Source organism: Monodelphis domestica, chromosome 6 (assembly GCF_027887165.1).
Source record: "Monodelphis domestica isolate mMonDom1 chromosome 6, mMonDom1.pri, whole genome shotgun sequence".
NCBI classification, from domain to species: Eukaryota; Metazoa; Chordata; class Mammalia; order Didelphimorphia; family Didelphidae; genus Monodelphis; species Monodelphis domestica.
The window spans coordinates 211227171-211240339 of NC_077232.1; positions in this window are offsets into that span (position 1 = coordinate 211227171).

The window sequence follows — 13169 nt, forward strand, 5'->3', positions numbered from 1 at the left end:
GGCAGTTGCTTTTCCTCGATGTTTCCACTCCCATAGTTTATCCTTTGCTTATGAATAGTGTTTTTTTTTCTCCTAGATCCCTGCAAATTGTTCAGGGACATTACACCACCACTAATGGAGAAGTCCATTACATTTGATTATACCACAGTGTATTAGTCTCTGTGTACAATGTTCTCCTGGTTCTGCTCCTCTCGCTCTGCATCACTTCCTGGAGGTTGTTCCAGTCTTCATGGAATTCCTCCACTTTATTATTCCTTTTTGCACAATAATATTCCATCACCAACATATACCACAATTTGTTCAGCCATTCCCCAATTGATGGGCATCCCCTCGTTTTCCAGTTTTTGGCCACCACAAAGAGGGCAGCTATGAATATTTTTGTACAAGTCTTTTTGTCCATTATCTCTTTGGGGTACAAACCCAGCAGGGCTATGGCTGGATCAAAGGGTAGATATTCTTTTGTCGCCCTTTGGGCATAGTTCCAAATTGCCCTCCAGAATGGTTGCATCAGTTCACAACTCCACCAGCAATGAATTAATGTCCCTACTTTGCTACATCCCCTCCAGCATTCATTACTTTCCTTGGCTGTCATGTTAGCCAATCTGCTAGGTTTGAGGTGATACCTCAGAGTTGTTTTGATTTGCATCTCTCTGATTATAAGAGATTTAGAACACTTCTTCATGTGCTTATTAATAGTTTTGATTTCTTTATCTGAGAACTGCCTATCCATGTCCCTTGCCCATTTATCAATTGGAGAATGGCTTGATTTTTTGTACAGTTCATTTAGCTCGTTATAAATATGAGTAATTAAACCTTTGTCAGAGGTTTCTATGAAGATTTTTTCCGAATTTGTTGTTTCCCTTCTGATTTTAGTTACATTGGTTTTGTTTGTAGAAAAGCTTTTTAGTTTGATGTAGTTGAAATTATTTATTTTACATTTTGTGATTCTTTCTATGTCTTGCTTGGTTTTAAAGCCTTTCCCTTCCCAAAGATCTGACATGTATACCATTCTGTGTTTACCCAATTTACTTATGGTTTCCTTCTTTATGTTTAAGTCACTCACCCATTTTGAATTTATCTTGGTGTACGGTATGAGGTGTTGATCTATTCCTAATCTCTCCCACACTGTCTTCCAATTTTCCCAGCAGTTTTTATCGAATAGTGGATTTTTGTCCCAAAAGCTGGGATCTTTGGGTTTATCGTATACTGTCTTGCTGAGGTCGCTTGCCCCCAGTCTATTCCACTGATCTTCCTTTCTGTTTCTTAGCCAGTACCAAATTGTTTTGATGACTGCAGCTTTGTAATATAGTTTAAGGTCAGGGACTGCAAGGCCCCCATCATATGTGTTTTTTTTTTTCATTATTTCCCTGGATATCCTTGATCTTTTGTTCTTCCTAATGAACTTTGTTATGGTTTTTTCTAAATCAGTGAAGAAGTATTTTGGTAGTTCAATGGATATGGCACTAAATAGATAAATAAATTTGGGTAGGATGGTCATTTTTATTATATTAGCTCGTCCTATCCATGAGCAGTTAATGTTTTTCCAATTGCTCAAGTCTAGTTTTAGTTGTGTGGAGAGTGTTTTGTAGTTGTATTCATATAGTCCCTGTGTTTGTCTCGGGAGGTATATTCCTAGGTATTTTATTTTGTCTACGGTGATTTTGAATGGGATTTCTCTTTCTAGTTTTTGCTGCTGAGCTGTGTTGGAGATATATAGAAAAGCTGATGATTTATGTGGGTTTATTTTGTATCCTGCAACTTTGCTAAAGTTGTTGATTATTTCAATTAGCTTTTTGGTTGACTCTCTAGGATTCTTTAAGTAGACCATCATGTCATCTGCAAAGAGTGATAACTTGGTCTCCTTCTTGCCTATTTTGATGCCTTCAATTTCTTTTTCTTCTCTAATTGCTACTGCTAGTGTTTCTAGTACAATGTCAAATAGTAGAGGTGATAATGGGCATCCTTGTTTCACTCTTGATCTTATTGGGAATGCATCTAGTTTATCCCCATTGCAGATGATATTAGCTGATGGTTTTAGATATATACTGTTTATTATTTTTAGGAATGACCCTTCTATTCCTATGCTTTCTAGTGTTTTTAATAGGAATGAGTGTTGTATTTTATCAAATGCTTTTTTTGCGTCTATTGAGATAATCATGTGGTTCTTGCTGGTTTGCTTGTTGATGTGGACAATTATGTGGATGGTTTTCCTAATGTTGAACCAGCCCTGCATCCCTGGTATAAATCCTACTTGATCATGGTGGATGACCCTTCTGATCACTTGCTGGATTCTTTTTGCTAGTATCCTATTTAAGATTTTTGCATCTATATTCATTAGGGAGATTGGTCTATAGTTTTCTTTCTCTGTTTTTGACCTGCCTGGTTTTGGAATCAGCACCATGTTTGTGTCGTAAAAGGAGTTTGGAAGAACTCCCTCTTTGCTTATTATGTCAAATAGTTTGTATAGTATTGGGATTAACTGTTCTCTGAATGTTTGATAGAATTCACTGGTGAATCCATCAGGCCCTGGGGATTTTTTCTTAGGAAGTTCTTTGATGGCTTGGTGGATTTCAATTTCTGATATGGGATTATTTAAGAATTCTATTTCCTCTTCTGTTAGTCTAGGCAGTTTGTATTTTTGTATATATTAACCCATATCAGTTAAATTGGTGTATTTATTGCCATATAATTGGGCAAAGTAATTTCTAATGATTGCCTTAATTTCCTCTTCATCAGAGATGCTGTCCCCCTTTTCATCTTTGATGCTGTTAATTTGCTTTTCTTCCTATTTTTAATTAGATTGACCAGTACTTTGTCTATTTTGTTTGTTTTTTCAAAGTACCAGCTTCTTGTCTTATTTATTAAATCAATAGTTCTATCACTTTCGATTTTATTAATTTCTCCCTTAATTTTTAGGGTTTCTAGTTTGGTTTTCTGCTTGGGGTTTTTAATTTGGTCGCTTTCAGGTTTTTTTATTTACATTTCCAATTGATTCATCTCTGCTCTCCCTAGTATGTTAATATAAGCATTCAGGGATATGAATTTACCTCTGATTACCTCTTTGGCTGCATCCCAAAAGGTTTGAAAGGATGTCTCTCCATTGTCATTTTCCTCGATGAAATTTTAATTGTTTCTATGATTTCTTCTTAACTAAAAGGTTTTGGAATATCATATTGTTTAATTTCAAATTAGTTTTTCATTTGGTTTTCCATGTACCATTACTGATCATTATTTTTATTGCCTTGTGATCTAAGAAGGCTGCATTCATTATTTCTGCATTTGTGTGCTATGTTTCTGTAACCTAATGTATGGTCAATTTTTGTGAATGTGCCATGTGGTGCTGAGAAGAAGGTGTATTCCTTTTTATCCTTATGTATTTTTCTCCATATGTCTATTAATTCTAATTTTTCTAAGATTTCATTCACTTCTTTGACCTCTTTCTTATTTATTTTTTGATTTGATTTATCTAAATTTGATAATGGTTGGTTTAAGTCTCCCACTAATATGGTTTGACTGTCTATTTCTTCCTTCAATTCTCCTAGTTTCTCCATTAGAAATTTGGGTGCTATATTATTTGGTGCATACATGTTGATTAATGATATTTCCTCATTGTCTAAATTCCCTTTTAACAAAATATAATTACCTTCCCTATTCCTTTTGATCAGGTCTATTTTTGCTTTGGCTTTATCAGATATCATGATTACCACTCCTGCCTTCTTTCTGTCAGTTGAGGCCCAGAAGGTCTTACTCCATCCTTTAATTCTGACCTTGTGGGTGTCAACCCGCCTCATGTGTGTTTCTTGAAGACAACATATGGTAGGGTTTTGGATTTTAATCCATTCTGCTATTCGTCTACGTTTTATGGGTGAGTTCATCCCATTCACGTTCAAAGTTATGATTCTCATTTGTGGACTCCCTGGCATTTTGATAGCCTTCCCTAATTCTAAACTTTTCTTCTTCTGCTCTACCTTTTAGTCCAGTGATTTACTTTGAATCAGTCCCCCTTGTCCCCTCCCTTGATGTTTCCCTTTTTAGTCCCTCCCTTTTTGTTCCCTCCCCCTCCCCCCTCTCTTTCCCTCCCTTTTTGTTTTCCCTCTCCCCCTCCCCCCCTTGGTTTCCCCTCTCCCTACTCTTGTTGGGTAAGATAGAATTCCAGATCCCAATGTATCTGGATGTTTTTCCCTCTCAGAGTTGATTTCCCTGAGATTAAGGTTTAAGTAAAAAACCCTCTCTTCCTCTCCTTCTTATAGGAGTTTTCTTCCCCTCCCCTTCCCATGTGAATCTTTGTGTGAGAAAGATTATTCTATTTGGTCTTTCTTTACCCCCTATTTATACATTACATTTTCCCCACATGTTAGTATACATAGATTGATAGAGATGTAGTCCTTATAGAAGAGAGTTTGAGTAAAAGAAGAAGATAACATTTTTCCCCCTTTTTTTAATATTTACCTTTTCAGGTATTCCTTGCTCTTTGTTTTTCGGTATCAAACTTTCCACAGAGCTCTGGTCTTTTCTTTGCAAAAAGTTGGAAGTCTTCTATTTTGTTGAATGCCCATACTTTCCCTTGGAAGTATATAGTCAATTTTGCTGGGTAGCTGATTCTTGGTTTATGACCCAGCTCTCTTGCCTTTCTGAAGATCATGTTCCATGCCTTACGATCATTCAGAGTAGAACTTGCAAGGTCTTGTGTGACCCTGATTGGCATTCCTTTATATCTAAATTGTCTTTTTCTGGCTTCCTGTAGGATTTTTTCTTTTGTTTGAGAACTTTGGAATTTGGCAATTACATTCCTGGGAGTTGTCTTTTGGGGGTTTAGTGTAGAAGGTGTTCTGTGAGCTCTGTCAGTGGCTGTATTACCCCCTTGTTCTAGAATCTCTGGGCAATTTGCTTTGATTATATCTTGTATCACGATGTCGAGTTTGGTGTTTATTTCTGGCTTTTCTGGAAGTCCAATTATTCTTAAATTATCTCTTCTCCCTCTATTTTCCAGATCTGTCACCTTGTCGGTGAGATATTTTATGTTCTCTTCTAATTTCTTCGTGTTTTGGCTTTGCTTTATTAATTCTTGCTCTTTTACACGATCGTTGTCTTCCAGCTGCCTAATTCTGGCCTTTAAAGCCTGGTTTTCCTTTTCACTTTGGTCAAACTGGTTTTGTAGATGCGTGAATTTCTTTTGCATTATTTCCCACTTTTCCTCCCAGAAGGCTTCCATCTTTTTGGTCATTTCTGATTCAAATTCTTCATGGGTTTGTGGAGAGTTTCCATTTCCTTTGGAAAGTTTCAGAGCATTTTCTTGTGCATCGTCTTCTATCTCCTCTGTATTTTGTATTTTGGTTCCATAGAATGTGTCCAAAGTTGCCCGTTTCTTCTTATTTTTCTTGGGATTTGGGGGCTTCTGTGCTTCTGTGGAGTTTGCCATCTCTGAATGGGGAGGATTAGCTTTTCTTATCTCTGTCTGGTGTTCAGAGGCTTTAGTCCTGGGCAGATTGTCGGTTCTATGAGCTTTCCCTGGGTTAAATTGAGTATGCCTTCCGGCAATGACTTTCACTGGAACTGGAATGGAAGGGTCGGACCAGGGGGCCACACTCTCCCCTGGCTCTATCTGCTTCCCTGCTGCTAAGGTGCCCCCTCGACGACTGGGTCGGGTTGCTTTCCGGAAGTTGCCTTCAGAATAGCTGGCCGTGAGGCTGTTTTGTCGGCCCTGAGGGTTGCTGTTCTTTCAGATGACCCTGCACTCCAAGGGGGAAGGAGTCGCGGCTTCACGGAGCTCTGAGGGCAGTGATTTTCACTGAGACTTGGATAGCAGGATCCAGCTGGTGAGGCTGTCTTGCCCGCCCTGAGGGTTGCTGTTGTTTCAGACTACCCTGCTCTCTGAGCGGGGTGGGGCCGCGGCTTCCCGGAGCCTTTGTACAAAAAGTATATTAATGTCCCAATTTTCCCACATTTCCAACATTTATCATTTTCCTTTTTGGATCATATTAGCCAGTCTGATAGGTATGAGGTGGTTTCTCAGTTATTTTAATTAATATTTCTCTAATCAATAGTGATTTGGAGCATTTCTTCCTTTAGAAAATTTTAATTCTTCATCTATAGACTATAGATACTTTTAATATCTTAATCTGAAAACTACTTCTTCATATCCTTTGACCATTTATCAATTAGGGACTGCTTTGTATTCTTATAAATTTGGCATAGTTCTCTATATATTTGGGAAATGGGGTCTTTGTCAGAGACACTTACTATATAAAATTACCCCCAATTTGTTGTTCTAATTTTGGTTGCACTGGTTTTGTTTGTACAAAACCTTTTTAATTTAATGTAACCAAAATTATGCATTTCAATATTCTCTGTTTTTTGGTCATAAATTCTTCTCTTATCCATAAATCTTATAGATATACTTTTCTATATTTCCCTAATTTGTTTATGGTAACCCCCTTTATTTCTAGATCAAGTATCCACTTTGACTTTATTTTGGCATGTCGAGTGAGATGTTGGTGTATGTTTAGTTTCTGTCATATTCTTTTCCAGTTTTCCCAGCAGTTTTTGTCAAATAGTGAGTTCTTCCCCCAATAACTTAGATCTTTGGATTTATCTAACACTAGGTCACTATGGCCATTAATTACTATTTGTTAATTTCCTAACCTTTTCCATTGATTCCCTGCTCTGTTTCTTAGCCAGTGCCAGATTGTATTGATTACTGCTTTCTACTATAGTTTGAGATCTGGTATAGCTAGGCCTCCTTCCTTCAGTAATTCCTTTACCATTCTTGACCTTTTGTTTTTCCAGAAGAATTTTGTTAACATTTTTTCTAGTTCTGAGAAATAATTTTGGGGTATTTTGGTTGATATGTACTGAAAAGGCAAACAAATTTAGGTAGAATTGTCATTTTTATGATATTTACTCAGCCTATCCATGAGCAATGAAAATTTTCCATTTCTTTAAGTTTGACTTTATTTGTGTGAAAAGTATTTTGTAATTGGGTACATATAGTTGATGGGTTTGTTTTAGTAAGCATACTCCTATGTATTTTATATTGCCAATAGTTCTTTTAAATGGAATTTCTTTTATATGGCTTATTATTGAATGTGTTGATGATAAATAGAAAATACTAATGTTTGTGGGGTATATTTTGTATCTGCAAATTTGCTTAAGTTATTGTTTTTATTAGGTTTTTTTGGTTGATTCTCTGGGTTTCTCTTTGTATCCCATCGTATCCTCTGCAAAGAGTGATCACTTTAAGGAAAACTTTTTTTATTCCAAATTTTTATAATGTTTTTATAAGGATTGGATGTTATATTTTACCAAAGGATTTTTCTGTATCTATTGAGACCATCATATGATCTCTGTTGGTTTTGTTATTGATATGATCAATTATGCTGATAGTATTCCCAATATCAAACCGTCCCTGCTTTCCTGGTATAAAACTCTGTCATGGGCAAAATCCACCCTTGCCCAGGGTATCCCAACTGGTGGTGAACAATCAGTAAACAAAAATAACAAATGGAAGACAGCTTAATCATTACAACCATGAGATTGTTTTGCATCTGACAGCTGCTCCAACATTCCCAGGCCCGGGATTTATTTTTATACCCATTTTCTTGGCATGAAGGTATACAAAATCAAAGAGAGATAATTGGAAAAGTGATACATTAACTTTTAACAAGTCACTTGATTAACATTCTATATTTTTGTATTGTGATTACAGATAGAATACAAGATAAATGATGTTGTCACAGGTGGCTTACTAGGGAGTTTGAGTTACTGATTTCTGTAATTGAGTCACTGAGGCATATTGAAGCTTAGTGTACCTGTACTGTACCTGTATGTATTGTGTGGGCCTCTATGATTGATTTGTGTGCTGGCTTTATGAGAAAGTTTTGGGCGTGGCCTGTAGCTGTGGTTTTGCTGGGAATTATGTACCTAAGTAAAAGTTAACCCATGATAGTCTTTTGGGATTGGGTTTGAAGGTCTGATCTTTTGGTGATGTTTTGGAGAATAAGGGTACATGTGTTTTGCTCTTGCATTATTTCTTTTGAGACTAGGGGGAATAATAATCATGTCAATTCATAGGTAAGGGGCATTGATGAAAGAGGTCATGCAAGGGGGATAGAGTGGGCAGTCACATCTTGCTAAGGACCACTCTGTGGTCTCCCCAGCTACCATGCGTGACTCTGTCAAGGTGTCATGGACTGATGGCCCCCAGCAAAACTCATATTTTCACAAATGAATTTTAGATTTACACCACCCTGCTATGAACCTTAAAAATTCTCAGACCCTACTTCATAAGGTTAGGATTGTGAACCTTAAAAATTTCCAGACCCTACTTCATAAGGTTGGGTTAAGACCATTCCCTGTTGGGACCATTCCACATTTGGGCAGTGAAGGTACTAGATCAGGAATGTGAGAACTCTACTTCACCATACTTAAGCATGCCTTAGGAGAAGATAAAGTTGTAAACTCCTTGCTGAACAATGAAAAGTACTTAAACCCATACTTATAGTAAGACAAAATGTTCTTAAACTATGCCTATTTTTGGATATAATACAAAAGGGTGCTAAGTACCTATAAAGGTCAGGCAACTTGTGAACTTACAAGGAGCAAAGAGGTGAAAACTTACTCAGAGATTCTAGTCTACTCAGGTGTGAATTACTCAAAAGATTAGTCTACTCAGGTGTGAACTAAGAATGGTCTGTCCTTTGAAAAACGTCTACTGTGATTGGTAGATGTGAGAACTTAGGGGACATGACAGGAGAAAATTCCCTTTAAAAGGAGAAGAGAAACTGAGAACAGAGAGAGGCTCTTAAAACACAGTCTCTTGAAGACAGTCTCCTAAAGGAGTCTCTGAGGACAGTATCTTAAGACAGTCTCTTGAATACAGTCTGAAGGAGGCTGACTCTGGCTGGAACTCCCTCTGAGGAGACTCTGTGCCTCTGAATCCTTGCTTGGACAGATCTTGTGGTGAATGATAAAAGACTGACTGATCCCTCTCTTCCTAGGCTGGCTCATGCCGGCCTAGGCTGGTATGGCCCTTTTTTCCTCATTATTTCCTTTCTCTCTCTCTCTCTCTCTCTCTCTCTCTCTCTCTCTCTCTCTCTCTCTCTCTCTCTCTCTTTCTTAATTCCTCATTTGTATTAATAAAATCTCTATAAAATCCAGCTGACTTGGGTATATTTCATAATTGGGAATATTTCCCTGGTGAACACCTTATATTTGATTTAAAAACAAGACACTGTCTTGAAAACATATTTTCTGTAGTCACAATTTACTCTCCAACTCTTTTATCTACTACAATTTAAGTCTTCCACTATTTTAATCATTACAGTTTCTGGCCGCAACTATTTTAACTCTTACACTGCTTAGTCTTTAGAATTTTAGCAACCAGGAATGTGTACACCCCCTCTTAAGGATTAAGTGTGGGGAAGGAAGGCCTTTGACCCATGTGTGCTAGCAAGTGACAAATCAGAAACAACCGACTGACCCCCTGGGCTATCCAAAGCCAAGTTTAAGCCACCATTGGTACATGTAAGACACAGGAAGTGATGTAAAGAACTGCTTTTATATTTCGCATCACTTTCTGTGGGGTAGACTTGGCAATGGAACTTGACTTGGAGGAGCTGGAGCGTGAGACCTCAGACTACTTCCCTGAGATGATCACGTGGTGAATGTTAAGGCTGATTCCCCTTTCCTTGACTTTCTGGAGGCACCAGCCTCCTAGGAGGCCCCTTAACTTGGAGGAGGCCTCATGGCTGAAAGCCGAGCTAGATTTAATCTTCTGGGAAGGCCCCTTGGCTGAGGTCTCTGAACTCCTGACTGGCTCAGACCAGGCCATAGCAGATCTTCCCTCCTCCCCCCTCATTCTTAATTTCTTCCTTCTATTATAAATAAACCACCATAGATTTCATTCTGACTTGAGTATTTCATTGTGGCCAACTAAAAAATATATTCAGTCTCAACCCTGAATTTTATCCTTAATCTGGCTAATCCATGAAGGTTGTGATGACTACCCTCAATTTCTCTGAAAAATTTTCTTTCCTCTTTTCCTCTTTACTACCTCCTATTAAGCCTACAATTTAAAACAGTTGCTAAATCAGGTGAGTATAAAACATTTCCCCTCCTTTTCTCCTTAAATTGAATTGAACACAGCCTTTTTTTTTTAACCTTAAGCAGCAGGGCCCTGAGGTCTTAGATGGGGAACCTGTTTCCAAATCTCCCTTGCCTTAGGGAACTGTAAGGGGTAAATTTAGGTTTTTTTTTTACTAATATATTATATTTATGGTCACAAGGGATTAATTCAAATCCCAATAAAAATACTCAAGTCAGTTTGGGAATTTTATGGTGGTTTAATTAACATAGAGGGAAGGAATTAAGAAGAGAGAGGGGAAAGGGTATAAATTTCTCCAGCCTAGCCTGAGCCAAGGGGAGTTCAGAGACCTCAGCCACAAGGCCTCCTCCAAGATTTAATCTAGCTTGACTTCCAGCCACGAGGCCTCCTTCGAGATGAGGGGCCTCCTAGGAGGATAGCATTTTAGGAAAGGTAAAGGAAAAAAAGGAATCAGCTTAAACTCCGAGAGAGCTCAGGGAAGATGCCTCACCTGACCCACACCAAGGCGTCAAAACGCTGCCATGAGCCGCACTACTAGTTGAACCCAACATCTCCGAGAGAGAGAGAGACCCTGAGCTCCAAGCCTCTGCTGCCAAAAAGAGAGCAGCAAGAGGAAGTGATGCAAATATATAGACTTTTACATCACTTCCTGAGTCACACTGTGTCTCACAGTACCAATACTGCTTAAGCTTGACAGCCCAGGGAGTCTGTCAGTTGTTTCTTATTTGTCATTTGCTAGCACATGTCTGCCATAGGCCATCCTTCTCAACACTTAATCCTTAAGTAGGGGTGTATACATTCCTGATTGCTAGACTAAGCAGGGTGGGGTAAAACTAAAATTCACAGAACAAGCAACCCAATTAGCCAACTGTCACTGACAGTACTATCTGGCTACATTACTCTTAACTAACTGTGAGGAAAACCTGGAGAAAGGAGCCCTGTTTCAATCTCTCACAACAAAAATGGCTAGATCACCAGAGTAAAGGTATTGAGGTTTTTGTTTTGTTTTGTCTTTTTTTAATTTAAGTGGGCTTTGCTCAAAGAGGTTTTATCCTGAAGGGGAGGGAGAGACTGGATTGTGGCCCCTCCCAAACTTAAAAAAAAAAAAACCTCAGCCTCAGGCAAAAGGATTTGTTTTCTGTCTGTTCTTTCACCTAGAAGAGTTGATTGTATTAAAGGCTTTTAAAAGAGACTACACCCTTACCTTTTGTTTTCACACCCTGACTTTAATCCCTAGCCAGTAACATCATCTACTGACTAAAACCAGAATCATAAATAATTTTTAAAAAATATAAAAATGAATAATATGTTCTATGAAATTTTCTTAGCATTTGAATAATTAGGAACCTTGAAGATTTCAGAATTCCTCCCATTCCTCATGTTCTTAGGTCATTTTATTTTTCTATGCCTAACCTTGTGAAACTTTGAAGCTAAAATGCAGGAAGACATACAAAACCAATTGGATAATTTTAAATACTTCTTACAGGGTCAAATGGCAAATACTGACCCTACCCAAAACATGTCTGACTTTTGCAAGCCTGTTTCCGAACCTCTAAATGAGGAAAATCCTTACCCCAAAATGGAGATGGAAGATACCTCTCCTATAGCTTAGCTGCAGAACTGCTTCTCTTGTGGTCTGCAACTCTTAGTTGACCTTACTTCCCAAGACCCTTCCTCTGAAATCCCAGTTTCTCCTGTTCCTTCTTCCACCCCAAAACCAATTCCAGCAAAAAAAAAAAATCTCATCCTCCTAATAAAGCTGTTTCTAGCCAAACTGACTCACTCTTACCCAATTCAACTAGAGGCCTTTTCCCCCATAGTGCATCCACCTTGTGATATCATTGTGTAATCTCCTTGTTAGTATTTTATTTTAAAAATTTGCATCAAAATTCACTGGGGATGATTACTCTATAATTTTCTTTATATGTTTTAGCTTGTCTTTAGGGAGTTGTTTTCTTCAGGGTTTTGGGGGGATGGGAGACTCCATTTCCATTTGGTCTATTCAATTTCCAAGTTGTTGAATTTTTCAATCATTTATCTTATTATTTGATTTTTTATTTTTGAACTTCTTTTCGAGTTCTTCCAAGAGTCCTTTTGGGTCCTGATATCCTTTCCCATTTTCCTTTGAGACTTCACATGTTTGCTTTTTGCTATTGTTGTCCTCTTCTAAGTTTATATTTTGATTTTCCCTGTCACTATGATAACTTTCTAAGGTTAGTTTTTTTCTTTGCCTTTTGTTCATTTTTCTAGTTATTCCCCCCCTCCCCCCATCTTGTTACCTATCTGTTAAAGTTCTATTCCACTCCTGAGGTTGAGAGAGTCTATTACCAGCTTGCAATGTGTAGCCTATTCTGGTGCTTGGGTTAGGTCTAGTCATCTTTTGATGCCTCAATGTGCATTTCCAGGGACTGGACCAACTGACTTCTTATGAGGAGGCTTGTAGCATTTTTTTTTCCCAGCTGGATTCTGCTCCCCCTGCTTTTGTTTTCCCTTTTGTCTCCCCCCCCCCCCCAGCTTCAGACAGTTTGGCAATTCCTAGGGCTGTTTTCTGCTTTATCTTTTCATTATTTTAGGCCATGTTGAAGGGCAGGGCTGGTGTTAAGCTGCCTCCCCATCTTCTACTGGCTTTGCTGCCTCAGGCAGTAGGGTTCCTCCTGCTTCTGAAGTTTTCCTACCTTCTTTCTTTAAGGCTGGTCTTGGACTATTTCCTTTCTGCTGCTTCGTTGCCTCAGGCATCTTGGCATGGAGTAGAGCTACACCTGTATTCATTCTCTAAGCTCCCCCAGTGTAGCACTCATTGACCTACTTGCTCCTCTCATCCTAGGGAGACATGACCCTTCTGTTTTCCTCTGTTTTGAGGAACTTCATTTTCTACTTTAGTGTGTTTGGAGAGTTTAGGAGAGTTAAGCATCCCTTTCTACCCCATCTTAACTAATGCATGCATCTTGAAATGTTTTTAATAAGCAGTTTATTGTAGTTAACATTTTTTCTTCCTTAGATATAGAGCCATTGGGGTTTGATTTGGGCTCTACTATTGATGACTTTTAAAAATATTTAAAACAAGACA